Source organism: Thamnophis elegans, chromosome 12 (genome assembly GCF_009769535.1).
Source record: "Thamnophis elegans isolate rThaEle1 chromosome 12, rThaEle1.pri, whole genome shotgun sequence".
Lineage (NCBI taxonomy): Eukaryota > Metazoa > Chordata > Lepidosauria > Squamata > Colubridae > Thamnophis > Thamnophis elegans.
Genome location: NC_045552.1, coordinates 1866318 through 1883020, shown reverse-complemented (window position 1 = coordinate 1883020; position 16703 = coordinate 1866318). Strand labels below are relative to the sequence as shown.

Below are 16703 nucleotides of genomic sequence, written 5' to 3'. Positions count from 1 at the left end.
GCTCTTGCTTTTCGGGATGATTAGAAGAACAACAACAAAATGTTCCTCTGAAACATTTATAAATCTGCCCTGGGGATATAATGACTCGTAACCCCTAGTGAGACCTTACAAATAGTTGGATTATTATTGATAATAAACAATCAACTGTTGACTTCTTTTTTCCAAGTCAACCATGCCTAGATACACCATGAAATCTTGCTTTCCCTTTCCAAGTAACCTCTGACCTATCATCCAAATCACAGAAATGATTTTAAGAGAAAAGTTCAATCCCCCCCCCCCAAAAAAAAAATAGATAAGCGATACACACATCAACATTTCAGGGAGAAAGACCTTTCTCCCTGACAAGTTAACTTTCTACTGAAAATGGGCTAATTGCCCATTTCTCAACATCAATGGCTGGGGCATTCTGGGAGTTGAAGTCCACAAGTCTTAAAAGTTGCCAAGGTTAGATAGCCCTGGAGTACACTATGAAGAGCAACTGGAGAGGGATGCAAAGGACTCCCACTCCTACCAATTTCAACTCTCATCCAGCTCCTGAAGACCCCCTTCCAAAAAGGTTCAGGCCTGCCACCCACGCAGGGCAGTCCGTGACCCAGATTTGTTTACTGCTCAAACACAATGCCCACCTCTTGGGGGTGCCCAGAGCCTCAGATTCCACCCCCCACCTGCTGCCCTTGTAGAGCAGATTAATCACTAACTCGCTAGGGCACCGACACCTGGGCAATGGGGTCAGGGAGGAGCCACGTGGCTAAGCCCAGCACGCTTGGGGCACATCCCGTAAGCACGTCCTGAATTTGTGCATCGTCGTCCTGAGTGGGGTTCCTTGCTCTTCCAGAAAAGAGAGGCAGGGTGAGTGAGGGGGAGGAGGAGGAGGAGGAGGACTGTGGGGTCCTTTGTGCTCCTTGAGCTGGGTAGTTTTCTTGCAGATGGTTCATTGCCCAAACAGATAACATCATTAGTACTACCGGTAAAAAAAAATGGATTTGCACTGATGATGTTATTTAATTGAGTCATGAAATATCAAGGAAACCACCAATCCCAGGGAACCTCAAGGACCCCACAGTCGTCGTCCTCCTCCTCCTCTCTGCAAACTCCCTTCTTCCTATCACTGATGAATTTATCTAGTTGGGTCATGAAACATCTACTGTACATGAAAGCCCCCAAGCTAAGAGAGAACTACAGTCCTCCTTCTCCTGTCTGCAAACCCCCCCCCCCCAATCCTTCTGGCACTAATGATGCTACTTAGTCGGGTCATGAAACGTCTGCAAAAAAAAATCCTCCAAGCTCAGAGAACGCCAAGGATCCCTCATTTAACTCTGAGCTACAAACAGTCCCTTCTATCCGCCCCTTTCCTGCCAGGCACATTTTATCCGAAGGGCGTTTCCTCGCAGCTCACGAAGGTCCGTATACAATTTAACCTGATGGGTCAGACGGAAAAGGGGCTTCCAAGCCCACCCGACTTTCGAGTCTTCCCTTCTGCTTGCCCTGCCACATCCGCTTTCCCCAACCCGGAGATGGGAGAGCCGAACCCTTCCTCCAGGTCTGGACCGGGCAGCCAGCGGAGGGCAGCCCGGGGAAGGAGCGCGCTCCTCCGCCCCGGCTCCGTCGGCCGCGAAGCCTCCTCTGGCAGGGGCGGATCGGCCGCTGCCCGCGGGGTGCCAGCCAGCCAGCCCGCGGTGCGGTTTCTGCCGTCTCGGGCGCCGGCTTGAATGGAGGCAGTGTGCGTGGATCCGCCGACTGGCCGGACGCAGTGCGATTCCGCACATTCCTGGAAAAAACAACACCCCGGCCGGGAGGGAAAAAGGGGCCTCTGTGTCCGGGGGGGGGGCGGTGGCCGACGCCCGGTCGGACGGGGAAAGACCAGAGGACGCCCGAGCCTCCACCGCCTCCCTGGCTTTCGGGCTCGCTAGGCAGAAATCAGCCAGGTCAAGACATCCGGGAGAAGTTTCGCACGCCCCCCCTCCCCCTTGGGAAGGGCAGGCTGGACTACATAACCTCTCATCCCCAGACAGCTTCCTGATGGCCCCAATTTCTGGGTCCAAAATGCTTCTGGGGTCTCCCACCAGCCCTGTTAGGCCCATTGAGACCCTCACCTGCAAATGGGAAGTGGGGTGGGGCCAGGCCTGCTGATCTCAGTTGATTTGAATGGGGGGGGGGAGAGGATAGGTACACCTGCCCAGATGAATGCAAGCCCCATGCAACCCTTCCAAGAACCCAGAGGTCTCCATGCCTAAAATAGAGGCAAAGCTTTGATTGCAAAGGTCACTCTGATGTGTAGAGGATGGCGCTGCAAGGCCCACCAATCTCTCCATGACCTCCAGCCTGCCCAACTCTCCCAAGTGAGAAGAGAGGTGACCCTCTCCATTTCTTCCTCCTCCTCCTCCTCCTCCTCCTGGTGCCTGGCCCGTCTTTTCCGTTGGCCCTTCTCTCTCCTTTCCTTCGCAGGGCTGCTTTTTAAGAGTTTCCAGGCCAAGGCGGGTCAGGCTAAGGCCCCGTCCAGAAAGAGCTCTTTATTCGGAGGGCTGGATGGGCAAAACGTCATTCCAGCAACACCTTCTTCATGAAAAGACCGCAGACTGGCTGGAGAGAAGGCCAGGCCTCGGCAGCTCCTCTGGGCCACCTTTGCCAGGGAAGGGGAAATGAAAAGACGGAGGCCCCTGAGCTGAAGGGCCTCCCTCAGTTCTTCAACAGAGGTCTACTTGCAGTCGTGGCTGTAGAAACCAGGAGATGGTGAATTCTAGTCCCCCTTTTTTTTCACAGAGGCTGCCTGCCTCTGTGAGAGGATTTTTGGGGGGGGTATTCTCTTACTCAGGGGACGCCTGAATGCCAGGAGGCAATGGGGGGGAGGCTCCTTTCCTGTCCCTACGCAGTTTATTTGTTCACGGGAATCGAACCGCCAAGTACCAACCGCAGCGGAGCGCAGGCTCAGCGCCCCATATTAGGCATGAAAGCCAGCTGGGTGACTTTGGGCCAATCACTAGGAGCCTATGAGTTCTAGTCCTGCCTTAGGCATAAAACTTGGCTGGGTGAGCCAACCACTAGGAGACAGTTCTAGTCCCACCTTAGATATGAAAGGATGTTGGGTGACTTTGAGCCAATCACCAGGAGACTGGGAGTTCTGTGAGTTCTAGTTCTGTCTTAGGTATGAAAGCCAGACAGGGTGACTTTAGCCAATTACCAGGAGACTGGGAGTTCTAGTCCCACCCTAGGTAGGAAAGCCAACTGCGTGACTGGGCCAGTCACTCTTCTCAGCCCAATTCACTCGACAGTGTTGTCGTTATGGAGAAACTAGGAGGACAAAAGGCATATTCAGAAATATGTTCCCTGCCTTGAGTTACTTAGGTAGTAACAACGGCAGGATAAATAAATAAAAATAAATCTACGGGCTGATCTTGCTGAGGATAGCAAGCTTTATTTCGAGGCTGGACTGCTGTATTCTGTTCTGCCCAGGTTCCCCTAGGCCAGTGTTTCTCAACCTTGGCCACTTGAAGATGTCTGGACTTCAACTCCCAGAATTCCCCAGCCAGCATTCGCAATCTCTCTCTGCCTGGGTCCAGAATAAACCAGGAGGAAGAAGGCGCACACAAGCATCTCAGCTTCCTTGTTGCTTCTCTTGCACGGTGATAAAGGCAAGGTGTGGCCGCAGAGGCCTCAAATGAACAGGATATTGTTTCCTGGTTTGGGATTTACCGTTCTTCGTTGTAAAAACCAGTCAGGGATGCCCATTCTCTGAGCACACTTGGTAAGAGGCCAACGGGCCAGCTCCACCTTAGCCAAAAGGAAGCTGGTTCAAAAATGGTCCAGGCCCACTAGAATATCCCAGGCTAAATGGGCCTCACTCATCTGGAACCGTTTCCCACCTGCCTGACTCATACAAATGGACGCGCGAGCTTTTGCGTTTCAGAACAAAACAAAACCACAGCAGGTTGATGACCACGAAGTATGCACGGAAGACAAACTTGCTTTTGTTTCCCATGAAAAAGCTGAAGTTAAGCTGAACGCTTTTCTTTCCCGGTGCCAAGAAATTGCAAAGGGGGAGGAAGGAGGCGATAATGAAGACACTTCTTCCAAACCCAGTCAGGAGGAAGTGCAGTCTTATAAAGCAGCCTTTAGAACAAAGGGGACCCCAGGGTTGGACAAAGGCATCTTTGCTACCTGTGGAAGCAACCGAGTATGGAAATGTGACCCGGTCCAGAGGATGAGTGGTCCAGGCAGCCTTGAAGCACCTGGACTACGATCCCTTAAACATCACATTGGACAGGAGTGGTAAAAAGCTAGTAAAACTCAGTATGCTGATAGAGGAGAATCTTTGTAGCTCGGGGTTGAAATGAGGGGTCCCTGTTTCTCTCTGGGCTGGGTGGTTTTCTTGCAGACATTTCATGACCCAACTAGGTAACATCATCAGTGCTGGAAGGGAGTGGATTGTGGAATAAAAGGGAAGAAGGGGACGAGGGGGAGGATGAGAAGGAGGACAATGTGGGGTAGTTGCTCTCTGAGCTGATTTGTTTTTTTGCAGACATTTCAAGACCCAACTAGGTAGCATCATCAGTGCTAGAAAGGAGTGGGGCTTGCAGAGAAGAAAAGGGGGAGGAGGAGGAGGACTGTGGGGTCGTTGGTGCTCTCTAAGCCTGGTAGTTTCCTTGTAGATGTTCCATACCAAACTAGATAACTCATCATCAGTGCAGCTCTGATGATGTTACCTAGTTTGGTAATGAAACATCTGCAAGAAATAAACCAAGCTCAGAGAGCACCAAGGACCCCTCAAGCCTCAGCATATTAAGCACTCATACATTAAGTGAGATTAGAAATAGAAACCTCTGAAAGTATGGACAATTCCACTTGTAGTAAAAAGCCAAATAATAGTAACTGGTCCTCCTAGATTGCTCCCTGGAGCAAGGCTATTAAGAAGGAGGTTTTCTTCTCTGTATCCTTCCAATTTTAGTATATGTGCTGCCGAAGTGCTCGAGCGCTTCAGCAGCACATACACTAAAATTGGAACGATACAGAGAAGATTAGCATGGCCTCTGCGCAAGGATGACACACAAATTCGTGAAGTGTTCCATATTTTAAAAATAAATGTATATATTTTTTTAAAGGAGGTGGTTTTCTTTTCCTTTTGCTCTGCCTGTCTCATTGCAATACATGCACCCAAGAGCTCTGCAAGCATCCCTTAAACTAGTAAAAATTCCATTTCGGTTTGAAAACACTTTCATCCAGATGTGAGAAAGGACTCTAGCCTGTTTGGGGCCCAGGTGAATGTTTCTTCAATATCCTTTTTCAAGGGGGTTCAGGCTAGACAGAAAAGAAGAAAGAACAGCCACCTGGATTCTTAAGAAGTGCTAAATTTATCTGCCAGAGCCCACGACCTGGCGTCACCCTCCGTTCTCCTTCCAAATGGAAAACACTTCAGTCCATCTTATGTTTTTTTCCCCTTCCTTCTTCCCATGGACCCTTGTGAGCAAAGCACTGATTATGCCGAGGTGTGTGCTGGCTCAGGTTGACCACAATGGTCAGATGGAAGCTGTAAATAAGATTCTGAAATCAGCTCCAGGCTTGGCACCCAGAGAAAAACAGGCAATGTGAGGAGGGAGAAAGAGAGGGAGGGAGGGAGAGAGGGAGGAAAGGAAGGAAGGAAGGAAGGAAGGAAAATGGGAAACAAAAATACGGACAGGCAGAACTCAGCATGGATGGAAAAGTACAGGAACCAAAGCAAGGTAGGCAGCACTTGCGGGCAGGCAGTTTATTTATTTTATTTATTTATTTGTATCCCACCATTACTATTTTTACAAATAACTCAGGGTGGCGAACATACCCAGCACACCTTCCTCCTTCTATTTTTCCCACAACAACAGCCCTGTGAGGTGGGTTGGGCTGAGAGAGCATGGCCCAAAGCCATCCAGCCAGTTTTCATGCCTAAGGTGAGTCTTGAACTCAGAGTGTCCCATTTTCTAGCCTGGTGCCTTAACCCACTAAACCAAACTGGTCTCCTAGTTTGGGAGGAACCTTGGAGGCAGAGATTCGAGCAGGTGGTGGGGAGTCCTTATCTCCTTTGATTGGTTTGTAATGTTGTGTCTTCAATGGCTGAGCGCCACTTGATGGCATACCAGCATCTAAATTAGGGTTTCCAACTTTGGCCACTTTAGGATGGGTGGACTCCAACTCCCAGAATTCCCCAGCCAGTCATCTTAAAGTGGTCAAGGCTGGGAAACCCAGCAAAAGTTAGCCTTCCAGCGTGAGAATTGGCTGCCCTAGCATCCTCACCTGGGACGTACTTGTAGGTGAGTTTACCTGCCAGACCAGCTTACCCCTGGGTGAGGATCCCACGCATCCACCCACTCTCCACCAGGATGCCCCACATCCTGATCCACACCCATCAGGCTTTTGTTGAGGCTGGCAGGTAGAGGTGGCAACTGATGCCGTTCCTGCCCAGCTCTTCCCTCCATACAATTTATTCTGTTTGCTTTGCCATGGCGAGTCCTTCCCATTCGTGCATTACGAGGGCAAACAAGCCAGAGAATCACCTTGGCCAGCTGGATGCGCTCCTCTGGCTGGGTGGGAAGAAGGCATGCTGGGGCTCTAAGGAAGAGGTTGGTTTGCTCAGACAGCAGAGGCAGCCAAGACCATCTCCCCCATCTTGCCCTGAGGAGGGCAAGAAGTGGACCTTTGGTAGGCTCGAAACAGACCAAAAAAAAAAGTAAAATAAGAAAGGGCAGGAGGAACTGACCTAAATCCTCTATATGTTTGGGTTGTTCATTCTCAAAATGACTACATCTGTAAAATAGTCCCTTAAAATAAGAGCAAACCCTTCTAGCCCTGATAATGCCATCTAGTTGGATCATGAAACGTCTGCAAGGAAATCGCCAAGCTCAGAGAGCACCAAGGATTTCAGAGTTCTCCTCCCTCTCCTCCCCACAAAATACCCTTCCTTGCAGCACTGATGATGTTACCTAGTTGGGTCATGAAACATCTGCAAGGAAATCACCAAGCTCAAGACCCCAAAGTCGTCATCCTCCTCCTCTCCACAAACCCATTCCCCTCTAGCAGTGATATTATCCAGTTGGGTAATGAAGTGTCTGCAGGCGATCAACCTAGCTCATAGACCACCAAGATCCCCACAGTTCAACACTGAGCTACAAATTATTATCTTCCATTGGTACTCTCTTTTTTTTAAAAAAATCCTCTTTTTGCCAAATAACTATTTGAAGAATTCTCTTTCCTCCCAAATTGGGGAGTTCCTTATAGCTTGACACCCTCTGGCCATGATTTAGCCACAAGACACACTAGTGAAATTTAGGAGCTGAAGTTTGAATCTTGGAAAAGCAGCAGATTGCACAAGAAAGGGGGCAAAGAAAAGGGGAATTTTAGAGCCCCACATCTGAGGTACTAAACAGACTAAATTCAGAACTTAATTGGGTTGTTAGTCAACCAGGAAGACTAGGCTGACTAAGAACACAAAGCCTACTTCTTTGACACGAAAACATTGGAAACCACGTTTTATGAATTTAGGTGCTGCATGAGCCCAGCCATTGGGGACCAGTTTAACAATTAGGGTGAAGCAGATCTCAGCCAAATATAACTACTGCCTTTCTTTCCAGCCCACAGCAAAACCACTGCAAGATATATTTTTTTAAAAAACCAGCAACTCCTTGAAGGATGGGAGTATGAAATGAAGATACGTATGACGGGGCAGAGGGGGCTTGGTGGGTGCAGAGCTCGTCATATGCTGTTGCTAATTCTCTCCTTTTATTTTAATTTATTTGTTTACTGGTATCCCGCCTTTATTATTTTACGAGGAAGTCAAGGTGGCCAATGTATCTACCACACCTTCCTCTTCTGATTTTTTCCCCATCACAACAACCCTGTGAGGTGACTTGGGCTTAAAGGGAGGGATTGGCCCAAAGTTACCCAGCTGGCTTTCATGGCTAAGGCAGGACTAGAACTCCCCGTCTCCCACTTTCCAGCCTGGTGCCTCCCCAGCATTTCCTTTCCAAACCAAGGCAGGCAGGCAAAGCTTGATAGCAGGTTTGGATGGATGAGTGATCCCTCCTCTGGGGTTCAAGAGATACAGGGTGGTACTCCAGTTGAAAATGTGGAATGGGAAGCTCCCAAATCGGCCTTTAGAGAAGAGACCTTCTTTACATACACGCATGGCTGGCCTGGCCTTATTGGGGACTCCCTGAGCCCAGAAGAAGCCACCGGATGATGTCAGCCAACTTTTGGCTCCTCAGCCCTGGGGGGCGGAGCGGGAGAGAAGGCTGGCAGCAGCCACGCAGGATCAGGTGAGTTTGCCATGGACCCAGCAATGGGCTGGGGGTGGATATGGAATACCTGCTGGCCCTTATAAATAACTGGCAGGAGGGCACAGCGCCCGGCCCTTTCCCTGGCTCCTGGCATGCCCGGCCTGAGACTACAAAGGCCCCTTTCATGCTCGTCTGCAGGGGCGGTGGCTGTTGGCGCACTCGCCGGAGACCAGCCCCGGCTGCCTCCGTTACTTTCAAGACGGATGGGACAGTGGCTCGGGTTCACTGCTTCCCCTTCTGCCAGCCCAGACCTTGCCCGGTTGCCCTGTCCTTCATCAACACGGAACGGTTCAATTAAGTGCGCTCCATGGAGGATGTAAATCTGAAAGGGCTGATTCAGTAAATCAGGAAGACCGATGGGCCCCCACAGGTAAAAAAAGAACCCAAAGAAACCTCAGTTAAGCACCTGTGAAAATCAATCCTTCCTTCCTTCCTCCCTCTCTTCTTCGTCCCTTATCCTTCCCACTTTCTTTCCCTTCCTTGTCCTTCCCTCCCTCCTTCTTTCCTTGTCCTCCCTTCCCCCTCCATTTCTTGTCCCTTCCTCCTCCCTCCCTCCGTTTCCCATCCCATCCCATCTCATGGGGTTGGGTATTGGCAACAAATTCCCCAGGTAAAAATGGGAATGATTTAATCATGTGATTAAAGCAACAATTCACACCCAAAGAGGAAATAAGAGGGGGAAAGGATTAAAGCTCCTGGCAATGTTAAAAACTTAAAAGAGAGAGGAGAGGTATTCAGCTAGGTAAATGAAGAAAAGTGCAAATCCTTCAAAAATAATCCAATCAATCAGAGGGAAGTATTTGATTTTCTGTATCTGTGGAAAAGGCAGTAGAGTTGATCAGTGATAAGGGGGGAAAACCCAATCTTCCTTGCTGACATAATAAATTATATATATATGTATGTATGTATGTATGTATGTATGTATGTATATATGTATGTATGTACGCACGCACATATACACATACATACACAATGTATGTATGTATGTATGTATGTATTCAATAAAATAGCAATTTACTATATTTATTTATTTAGTTAACTACTGGAAGAGCCATTGCATCATATTAGTGAAGATAAGCTCCACATCATCCTTACCCTTAAATTGTTAAAAAAACAGAGGTGTTACAAAGAGTGTAATTTCTGTCTCACACATATATATACACACACACAATGCCAATAATAACAATGATGATAGTGGGCATGGCATGACCAGGACACAAGAGAACAGAAGAGAAAGAACCAGAGAAGTTAATGAAATACAGAGACCTGCATATATAGAAATAGAACAACTGTGGCAAAAGAAAGCAAAAGTAATTCCCATAGTAATAGGCACCTTGGGTGCAACTATAAAACATCCGGAGCAGCGGTAACCATCACCAAGCATTGACAAGAGCACCGTCAATCAATTGCAAAAGGAAGCTTTGCTCAAAACAGGCTGCACCCTGGGCTGATACCTTTAATGCCCTCAATACCTGTGCCTGTTGGGGTCTTTTTTGGAGCAGGGAATCCAGAGACAGAGGGCAGCTCAAAGGAGGGGGGAGCACTCTTGTTCGGTTTTGTTTTAGTATTTGTTTGTTTGTTTGTTTGTTTGTTTTGGAGAGCCAGTTTGATCTAGTGGTTAAGGCACCAGGTTAAAAACCAGGAGACAGGGAGTTCAAGTCCAGCCTTAGCCATGAAAGCCCACCAGGTGACATTGGGCTAATCACCAGATGACTGGGAGTTCTAGTCCTGTCTTAGACACAAGAGCATACTGGGTGCCTTTTGGCCAGTCCCTCCCTCTCAACCCAACCACCTCACAGGGCTGTTATTGTGGGAGAAATAGGAGGAAGGAGGAGTATTTGATATGTTCACCACCTTAAGTGATTTATACAAATAACCAAGGCTGGATATCAGTTAAATCAATGAATACATTTATTTTTCATACTTCTGAATCGCTCATTTCCCTCAAAGAGGGACTTTGGGTGGCGTACAATCAAACGTTAAACTGCAAAAAAGGTATATAGGGATTAAAATTTTAGCCAGTTTTAGAGACAGCAAGGTGTCCATTAGGAACTGGTGGGCGAGAGGAAGCAACCAACCTTCTCCGTCCTCTAATTATAAGCGGGTGGTTGGTCTGCTTCCTCCACCCACCCAGGTCAGTGTCCCAGGCTTCAGCTTCAGAAATGGTCTCTCTCCGACAACAAAAATGGAAGAGGGAAGTTCTGAAGAAGCTTTCAGATGAGAAGTGAAACGTTTCCAAAGGAGAGGAAAAAAAACCCCAAAGAAAGTCCTGTTGCCGTTTGGAAAAAGCACTTTTGGAACAAGCAGCTGGTTTTCCCCTCCGACATTCTGTGCTGTTGAGCTGTTGCCTCTCCTCCCTTCTTCACATCCTCACTAGAGTTCCCCGAAAACATCCGTCTCCTGGCCCCGGTTGCTGGGAATGGCTTTATATAGATCCATACATTCTTAAATCAACACAGCCAGCCTGTTGAGCCTTGGAGGACAGGCGAGCAGGGAGGGTGGGGTGGGGTTGGGGGTGGTGGTGACGACACTGAACACTCGGGCCTTTGTATCGGGCTAGGTGGGCTGGATGCGAAGACCTCAGCTTCCTTCCAGCCAGCATAATGATGCGCCTGTCCGTGCTGCCAGCTTCCTCCAGAGGTGCAGGACCGGAGGACAAATCAGATGTGCGTGCGTCCGTGTGTGTGCCGGGTGGAAACAGAGATGGGCTGGGAGGGGAGGAAGGGGGGGGAGGAGAAAGAGGCTACAGACGATGTGGGAGAAGGTGGATTCTCAGAAGCCACGGAGGGAAAATAAGAGTCGGAGCGCCTAGTCCTTTTTTCCACCTCTGCTCTTCTCTACCTGAACGGGCAGAGCCGGCAGCCGAACGGCCTCGAGCTCCTTCTAGTGAACTCTTCTAGAAACAGGTTGGACTACAGCTCCCATCCTCCTGGGATTGGAGTCCTAGCCCAACACACTGTTAGGGAGCAGATTAAAATCATTTAAAAGGTAATATCTGTACTGAACAATATTTGTAGCTCAGGGTTGAAATGAGGGGCCCTTGGGGCTTTCTGAGCTTGGGGTCTCCATACAGAGGGATCATTACCTGACTAGGTAGTATCATCAGTGCTAGAAGGGAGAGGGGGAGGACTGTGGGGTCTTTGGTGCTCTCTGAGATAGGTAGTTTTCTTGCAGATGTTTCATTACCCAACTAGATAGTAAACTGATGATGTTATCTAGTTGGGTAATGAAACGTCTGCAAGAAAACAACCACGCCCAGATAATATCTGTGTCCTCCTGGACACTTCCATGAAGTCCTGGGGCCACAAGGGGTTCACCAGTGCCTGCTCCTGGGGTGACTGTTCAGTTCCATCAACCGAGAAATCCCCCATCAATGTCCTACCTAGGTCAACCTCCAATGAGCTCTTGAGGGTCTGCCAAGGCCGTTGCTACTTTGCCTCCTGCTGCTCATTTCTGGGTGTAGAAGGCAGGCCACTGGCATGTAGCTGAGCAGAATTTGAACCCAGAGCTTATTAGACTTAGCCAAACCAGGTAGCATGAGGAGAGCTGGTACTGAATGGGTGCCAAGCTGCTTTCTTAAGGGCCAAATGAAAAGATTGGCATCAACCAACGGGTGCTACCCAAGTCTGGGGCGCCCAGGAACGCCCTCTTGGCACTGGCCAGGGAGGCCGCAAAGCCTACCCCGAGGTTAATGGTTAATGGGCTGCCAGCAAACCCGTCCCCACTTGATGGATTACTTTTGCCCTTGGGTGGCTGTGGGGTTGAGGGGAGAGGCCTGGCTGTTTCACTCAGGAGGGGGAAGAGGCGATTGGGCAGCCCTCTATCTTGAGCACACAAGCCGTGTTTGCCAGGAGGGATTACCTGAGGGCTGTTTCACTCTCCCCCCTCCAGGTCTATACAGGGAGGGCTGCAGCAGAGCTCTTAAAGGGACAGGTGTGAACCAGGAGCTTTCCAGGGAAGGGGTCTCTCTCCTCTGGTTAGGAGTTCCTGCAAGCTGTGCAAAGCTAAAGCCTCAAACAGCTGAATAAGAGAGCTAGACGGGACCTTGGAAGTCATCTAGTCCAACCCCCTGCCCAGGCAGGAGACCTTACTCCATTTCAGACAAATGCCTGTCCAATCTTTTCTGGAAAAACTCCAGTAATGGAGCACCCACCACTTCTTAGAGGCAAGCCCTTCCACTAATTGTTCTCACTGTCCCAAAATTTATCCTTAGTTTGAGGACCTGCCTCATAGGCATTTTTTCCTCCCCAAAAGTACCAAACTGGAGCTTTTTCATATTTTTTCCAGGTTGCAAAGAGTCGGGGAAGGGGCAAAACGGGGTCCATTTCAGTAGCTAATAAGGGAAACAGCTTTTACCAGGCTCTTTTCTGAGTTGTAGGATCAGGAATCTCTTTTTTTTCTCATCTTTTTTATGGTTGTGGATTTTAGTTTAATCACAAAGCTTTGTTCCTTTGCAAAAAAAAAAAGGGGGGGGATTGGTTTGAAGAAGCAACAACTCCGAGGAGGGGCTCAGAGATCTTTTTTTTAAAGTGGCTATAATTGGTAGCCATTTTTCCATTAGAAATTGGATCCTAATGTCTTAATACAGTATTTCAAACTTGTATTGAAACTTGGCACATGTCGGCCTTGGAATTCTGGGAGTTGAAGTCCACACATCTTCAAGGTGCCAAGGTTGAGAAACACTACCGTAAAATGTTCTAAAAAGCAGGATTTTTCTATGGAAGCCAGATGTTTTGGAATACCTCCCCCCCAAAGGTTTGCCAGCCCTTCCAGGGGTCAAAAAAGGCATGATGATGCCCCCAAACGTCTCTTTCTTACATGTGGAACATCATCTTGTCTTTTGAGCACAATCTCCAGACGCTCAGAGCTCCTTATGACTGACATTTTAGAACCGAGGGAATAATTTTTACTCTATTGGAGGGATACGTCACTGTATTTATCTTAGAGGACGTTTGTATATTCTTATGTTACAGCTGGTGACAGGGCAACTTAAAAGTGCTAATAAATAAACAAAGCATATATAAATAATTGAATTCTTGGAAAAAGTCACAGCTGGTTCCCAGGAATCTAATCAGACAGTCCAGAGAATCCTAACCTTAAAACTGATATTTTAATAATCCTAATAAAAAGGAAAGGAAAAATACCAGGTTTTGTATTTCGCATTACCAGGCCTGGGAAATTCACTCCCAGCATCCCAGTTAAGGAGCAGATAGTTTCTTGGTTTTAATAATTCCTTTACCATGATAAAATGCTCTGAATCAACCCCCCCGTAATACTTTTGGCCAGCATAGGATACGCAGGTGTGTGTGTGTGTCTAGAATGGGTGAGTGGGGGCAGGAGAAATTGCAGGACTGCCCCATTGCAAAAAACCATCTTGGCTTGACTTGACTATGGTTACTTCTATAGTTGACTATGGTTGAAGAGACTAACAAGCAAGTATGTGTCACACCAGAAACGTCACTAGAAGGCAAATCACAAAACTGCCTCTCACTTACTTTAGCCATGTCATGTGGGGAAATTCACTGGAAAAACAATGATTGAAATTTGGAAGAGTTAGGGGTAAGAAGAAACCAGGCTGTCAAAAAAACATTCCTGGCTGGACTCTATCAAAGCTGACACCAACCAGAGCATAGAACAACTCAAAAAAGTAGTGCAAGACCGGAAGATATGGAGAGACCTGGCCCACAGAATCGCCAAGACTTGGATGCGACTGAATTGGATAAGATTTCATCAGCCACTGCTGAGGAGGTTCACACGGCCTGGTAGAAGCCAAGCCATGATCTACAGAACACAAGGGCTGGATTTGCACAGGTTAAGGCGCACACGCACAAACACCACTTCTTAGAGGCTTTGTGCCCCTGGCTGTTGATTCCACCAGTTGGCAAAATTGGATCATTTCTGCACGAAAGCCGTCCTTTGCCTTCTGCAGGACAGTTACAAGTAGGTCAAAGGCAACGCAAGCCAAGGAGAGGAGAGGTCAGACATTGTGCTTGATCTCCTTCCCCATGGCTCGCTGGGGAATTCTGGGAGTTGAAGTCCACAAGTTGCCAAGGTTGGACACCCCTGGTATAAACACTTGGCTTTTCAAACTTCCAGAGGACTCCAATTTGGGGAAAAGGCCCACTTTGATGAAGACTCTTGATGGAAACACGCTTACCTGCTCCTCACCTACTTTGGCCCCCGGGCAAGTGGTTGAAGGAGACAAAACAGGCGTCAATTGAGGTTCAAAGGGATGATACCCTACTTTCATGTTTGGGGGGAAAAGCCCAGCAAATTTGCATCTCGGCCTTTCAGTCCACATTTCAGAGCCAGTTTCTTTTTCCCTGAAACACCTGGCAGAGTACCTTAGTTGCAAAAGAAGGACTGGCTCAACCTTTTCCCCACATTTAGTTCACATCTATTTTTTTTTTTAATATAAATTTCAGAAAAGAGGGTTATTCTCTTGGATGTGTAACACGTACTCTGAAATAAAAACTGGTTGGAGCTTTGGGCGAAACGCAGCATGCAAAACACACCACCTAGATACCAAGGCCGATTAAACTTTCTGGAACTGATCCCCAAGTCAAACGGGTATCGGACTCATCCCTTTTGGGGTTCCCTTCCGACCCCCCTCCTGGTGCCTTTTCAAAGCATATGGAAGATGGGCTGGAAAAGGTTAAGCGACAGCTAGGCGACATGTTATCTACAGGGTGGGTCCCCTCCAGCTCTGCCACTGCCACCAGCACCGTCTGTTTCCTTATCTCTTGGCGTCCTTGGCCCACACCTGTCACCGTGGGGCTGCCCGGTTGATGATTAACCAGGACTTCCTGTTTGCTGCTGAAAAATGGCAGAATGGCCTGGTTTGCTGGCGCAGGGAGAGGTGATCTAGACAGAGCCACTGGAGAAAGAGAGGGGGGAATGTGATCTTGCCAGCCTGTTAAGCATCCTTAGAGCTGAAAGTTACATGGGTCTATCTCAGGAGTTGCACAGGCCTAGAAAAGAAGATGAGGCAGGTGCTTTTTGCCCCGAAAGACTGGATAGGTATCATATATTCATCCTTTTTGTACAGGTAGTCCTTGACCTACGACCTCAATTGAGCCCAACTTCTCTGTTGCTAAGCGAGATACTTGTTAAGTGAGTTTTGCCCCATTTTACAACTTTTCTTGCCACAGTGGTTAAGTGCATCACTGCAGTTGTTTAGTTAGTAACACGGTTGTTAAATGAATCTGGGTTCTCAATTGACTTCACTTGTCAGAAGGTTGCAAAGGGGGATCACCTGACCCCAGGACCCGGCAACTGTCAGAAACAGATGCCGGTTGCCAAGCATCTGAATTTTGATCAGGACAACGAGAATGCTACAACAGTCGTAAGTGTGAACAATGGTCATGTCACTTTTTTTCAGTGGCGTTGTAAGTTCAAACAATCACTAAACAAATGGTTGAAGGCAAGGACTACATGTATAACGTTAAGTTACAAATGATTTTTTTTAAATATGACACTAACGTATAGGGTTTTTTTCATTGCACACTGCCCAGAATCACCCTTTGAGAGACAGGCAGCTACATAAATATGATAGAAAAATGACTGTGATTAACTATTGCAGCAAGGAAGCCATCCTTCTTCCACTTCTGCAGTTTTGGGATGTTGGAGCCCCAGATTTGCAAAGGCCGGTTTTAAAGTACTGAGATGGACAATCAATGCAAGATAACTCCATGTCATCACCAGCATATGACTAGGATGGGAGAGAATCGGGTTCAAGTTCCCCATTCAAGCCAGGTGACCAATCATGGATTCTCAGCCTACTCACCTCACAAGACGAGCACGAGATGTTGTGTCTTGACCTGCCAAGAGAAAAGATGAGATGCAAATATAAGAGTAAAGAAAAGAAATCAAACAGAAATATTTGTTTTTACATTTGGGAAGAGGGAAACACTGCCTGGGTTTTACATCTTTCAGCAAGCCGTAACAGTTTATGCTCTTCATGGATTTTGTTTGTAGAGCAGGAGTAGCCAAGCTTGATCACTTTAAGACTTCTGGACTTCAACTCCCAGAAGTCCCCAGCCAGCATAGCTTAAAATGGCCACGCTTGGACATCCCTGATGTAGAAGAATCTACCATTGTGGTTTGTAAATAACCTGGGCTGATTAGACTGATATGTGACCAGCTTGTTTTTTTTCTTGAGCAAAAGCACAGTAGTTTCCCCAAAAGCACAGTATCGCCACCTTGACATTCCAAGATGCTTCTGGAGCCAGGTTGGCTCTTGATGCACCCTTGTAAAGTAAAAATGCTACAGTTTAAGGCTTGGTTTGAAAAACCTGCTGCTTAACTAGAAGGAAGACAAAAGTAAGTTTGAGAAGATGGTGGGTCTCAACCTCGCTATCTACTTTCTTGAAAGTGGCTCTTTGGTCTTCTGGGAAACAGAGA

The 16703-nt window shown here is 47.8% G+C and overlaps 1 protein-coding gene and 1 non-coding gene across 2 annotated transcripts in view; both read left to right on the top strand.

Moving 5' to 3' along the window:
- The window catches only part of SYMPK (symplekin), a 79688-nt gene that overhangs the window by 23124 nt on the left and 39861 nt on the right, over positions 1-16703 (top strand). The window lies entirely within an intron of this gene.
- Positions 4959-5069, top strand: LOC116516259. The gene has a single exon (XR_004256322.1). It is a non-coding gene; the product is annotated as a U6 spliceosomal RNA (small nuclear RNA).